This window comes from Nicrophorus vespilloides, unplaced genomic scaffold, assembly GCF_001412225.1.
Source record: "Nicrophorus vespilloides isolate i.1.1-1 unplaced genomic scaffold, Nicve_v1.0, whole genome shotgun sequence".
Taxonomy (NCBI): Eukaryota; Metazoa; Arthropoda; class Insecta; order Coleoptera; family Silphidae; genus Nicrophorus; species Nicrophorus vespilloides.
In genome coordinates this window covers 1-4,836 of record NW_017096128.1, presented here as the reverse complement: position 1 = coordinate 4,836, position 4,836 = coordinate 1, and positions in this window count along the sequence as shown.

The following is a 4,836-nucleotide window of genomic DNA, read 5'->3' as shown; positions in this document are numbered from 1 at the left end:
GTGTACAAAAATCATCAATCTTTGTTACCTGAACGTTTTCAGATGAATCACATAAAATTTTAGTTCTATAAGTATAAATTCATACTTAACCATCCAAATGTAGTCTTCTATCTGTGAAATAATAATAGAAACTAAATGTTTACAATAATTTTGTAATAGATTTCAATTACAGCTAATTTAAATCATAACAGATCATAAAATTATGGTCAAAATTTAGTATTTATAAAAGCCATATCATTGTTTAGTTAATTTTGTACATTTATCAACTTATATCATGTAATTAAAGCAGATAAATTAATAAGTTAGTAAGTTATGATCATCTTTGTAACAGGCTTAAAACTATCCTAATAAAGTTGTTGTACCTTCACAAACAATACATCAATGATGCCATGTTGACATCACTAAGATAAAGCAAATAGTAAACATTGTAATATTGATCCCACAAAGGAAAGGGGGGGAGGGAGTCTGGAAAGTTTCATAAGCTATGTACGTTGCGTGATGAAGGTACGTAAAATGACTTTCTCCTCCATAAAATCAGTTTTATTCAATTCTATTTATTATATTGTTACAGAAGTCTTCCAGTAATCAAATAAATCTAACTATTTTTATTCCTTCCTTAGTATAATTTTATGTATACGTTTTACCTTATACATTTTCATATCTCATAAAGAAATGTTAAAATGTTATTCAATTTTAGAAGATATCAATCAACTAGTTTGATTAATTAAATAATAACTAAATTAAAACAATACCTCGTATAGTCCGGATTTTTTTAAAAATTTTAATTGACTAAAATTATAAATTTTAAAAATATAGTCTCTTTTGGTGCGGCTCGATTAGTCTTGTTTCAAATTGTCCGTTTTATTGGAGGAATTGATTATCCGCACTATGTGTATTATAGGTAACTTGATCAGAAAAAAAAGGAGACAAAAAGTAAAGAAGTGTACAGCTTCCAAGCTAATACATATTGGATAAGCTTGCAGGAAAGATTACGTAAAAGAAAGAAGGAGGAGAAGAAGAAGTTGTCCCTGGCCTTTTAATATATTCTATCACTGATAGGGGTCGCCTCCCAGAAGTACCGTACTGGGAGTCTGCATGTCAGAATATAATGTCGAAGATACGTATTTACTTGATGTATTCAAAAGGCGCAACGTGTAATCTGCGACCGGAATCTCGCGAAGGGAAAGAGAGAATCCCATCAATTTACTTTTTTTTACGCAGAATCTTGCAAGAACGAAAAAAAAATTGGTAACGGTTCTCCAATTTGTTCTGACTCCAACGTTTTTTTTTTATTATTTCGCAGATAGAAGACAACATTTCGATGGTTAAGTATGAATTTATACTGAAGATTAGAAAGAAGAAACGCAGTTTTACTCAAAGTGTTTATAAATTAATTGAAATGTTACCTCGAATAGTCCGGCTAATTGGACTGTTGTAAACCGTACTAATCAATTACTTTAAAACAACTTAACAATAATCTAAAAGAAAGAAACTTGACTATATGAACGAAAAACAAAAAAAAAGCACAATTAAAATTGAGTTAGTTTCGAAATTCTCAAACCGGATTATAATGAATCTAAACTTATTGGACTATGAGAGGCATTGCTGTAGTAGTATTGATTATAAAAAAAAAGAGTAGTTAAATGAAACCGGACTAAGCGAAGTATTTATATTTCTAATTAATATATGAATATATAACATTTCAATTGATTTATAAACACTTTGAGTAAAATGTGTTACTTATTACTAATTTTGATTCTTATACAGATTTACCAAAGATTCGTTCATAATACAAAAAAAAAGTTTCATATTACTTAATTTTACTAAATTGCCAACTTTAACAATACAAATATATAAATAGAAAACTGGACTTGTTATTTGATTAAATCGTGAAAAAAAACAAAAGTGTACTTTTTTCCAATAAAGTGTGAATTTTGTATGTACAGAGAAACCTCGATCAGTACGGATTCATCAACTAAATTATAATAGAATAAGATATTGTGCTGATCATCTTTATGCTGTTTTAAATAACCGATTAGTGCGGATTTGAACTGTTTATTACCCGCACTATGCGAGGTATCCATGTACCAGTCTTTAACAAAAATTGAAATTTTCTACTGAAAAGACATTCCTTTTTATGAATTCTTAAGTCATCAAGTCTCTTTTTGTGCGATTTATTTTAATGTCGTTTCAGTTCCTCGTTTAATCCGGTTTACACACAGGACTATTCGAGGTATTTCTGTACTTTAAGAACTTAAAATAAAAAAAAAAATGTTATTTTTAAGGAACAAACTCTTGGATTGTTCAATAAAAAAAAAATTTCTAATATATAAAACAAAAATGTGAAACCTCGATCAGTACGGATTCACCAACTAAATTATAATACAATAAGATATTGTGCTGATCATCTGTATGCTGTTTTAAATAACCGATTAGTACGGTTTTAAACTGTTTATTACCCGCACTATGCGAGGTATTCATAAATTTCTTAATTTTCGATCCTTGAGGTATGATATTTCGTGATAGACAGTGGTGTGTGAGTTTGAGGACTTCTTTGTAACCACGATTTACGTCTGTTTATCTTTTTTATAATTCGTTTTTTTAGGGGTAGCTTATTTATTCTTCTCACTGCGATTCGGGTTTGTTACTTTTATTATTACTTTTTGTGTTATTTTATCAAAAGTAAACGGTATAAATGCGGAGTCAAATTAGGGCGAACCGAGATAATGTAGGCGCAGTGTGTCACTGTCACCGCTCAAACCGCGATGAAGGGCTTAGATTTAACCTCTCGCCGAGCGACGTTTTATATTAGTTGCCAACAATTCCAGCAATTCCACAAAAAAAAACCCCACCAAAAAAAAATACATCAATTTCAATATACTTGATAAATAAATTTCAGTTGTTGAAAGTAGTATTTTAAAGACGTTTCAAAGCGTCGTTTTATTAGTTTTCGATCAAAAGGAATAAATCATTAAATATTCCCGTTACAAATTCAATGTTTTTTTTTTTGTGGAATCATCAAGGGCTTGGATTCACGTGTGTTTATTTTTGTTTTTTATACATCTCTCTCCCTGTTTATTCTCTTATTTTTCTCTTCCTCTTCTTGATACATGCAACTGACAACTTCGGTTCGGTGATCAAAGAACTCTCGCCGACTGCAACGTGGGTTTATTGGCGTCAGGCTTTGAGAACTCACGGCTGACCCGAAACTGCCTTAGCGCTTAATTAATGTTAACTATCAAAGGCGCTTTAGAAAACAACCACCCACCCCCCCAATTCGCCCGCTTCGATATTGTTTGCTGTAATGCGACCCGGGATGCCGATTATATTCCGAATCCGCCACGTGTCGCGTTACAAAACCGAGCACTTGCGTTCAACAATTTACACCCTTACTTGACATTCCCATTTACTGTTACTCTTGTAATTCTTTCACATTCAAACGTTTATAGTTTATATAAACAAACACACACGCACTTGAACTAATGAAGGTGTTCTATTACGTCCATGTTATATGATACCGTTGCCCGAGCACTTCAATAAACATTACACAATAAACATTAATTTTAACATATAGTCAAGTTTCTTTTAGTGCGGATTATTGTTATGTTGTTTTAAAGTCATTGATTAGTACGGTTTCCAAGATATTGGTAAAACCCATTAGCCGGACTATACGAGGTATTGCTATATAACATTTCAATTGATTTATAAACACTTTGAGTAAAACTGTGTTACTTTTTGCTAATCTTGATTCTTATACAGATATAACAAAGATTCATTCATAATACAAAAAAAAAAAAGTTTCTTGTTACGTAATTTTACTAAATTGTCAACTTTAACAATACAAATATTTAAATGAACCGTTTATTTTGAAAGTGGCTTAAGTCCATTTTCATCTTTTATCAAGTTGGCACTTGTGGCATTTATAATTTATGCTGAACTGTCAACAAAAATGAATCGGTATTGAAATATACTTAGTACATTTGAACATTTTATATCATGTACATTTTCAAAATAATATAAATACTGAAAATCCTAATTTTGAAAGTGACCTAAGTCCACTTTTTATTGACGATGTCAAAAAGTGCGGCCCGAAAATGTTGAAAGCAGTTATAGAAATGTCGTTAAAAAGAAATCAGTTGTTGTATGTGCCACAAGATTGTTATAATATAATTAAAAAATGTAGAAAAGGTAATACTTTCATACCAAATGAAATGAAACGAGAGGATTTTATATCAACAAGACTCTTGGAAGAAGCAGTTTACAAAAGATCCGAAAATACCAACGGAGAAAAAATAAACAGGCTTCAAATATGCTGGATGCGATTTTTAAGAAATGAACCATATAAAATTGTATACAAAACAACCATGGATGAGAACGCAGAATTTAAAATTCTTGATTTATTGCCACGTCGGGGCAGACCTAAAAAAATTGGAAATATTGTATTGCCATCGTTATATAAAAGTATAAAAAGCATCACATCACTAAAATACCTACACATGATGGACTTATTGCGGTATATACCACCATAACTACTTCAAATCACTCCCGCATACTGAGAATGTTAACGAATAACTTGTTACTAAAATTTATTTCTATTATCTAAAAATATAATTTAAATGTTTTTTTCTTCTATTTTTTAAGCTATATGTAACGGACTTAAGCTCTTTCACTTTTTGTAACAAAACAAATTTTTATTTTGAAAGTGACCTAAGTCCTTTTAAGGTAAGCAAAGTCATATTATACACTTAATAATAGCGATTTAACATTGCAAGTCAACCATATATTTTACGTATGTTTTTAATTTTGTAAAAACGCAAAACCTTAAGTATTTCAAAT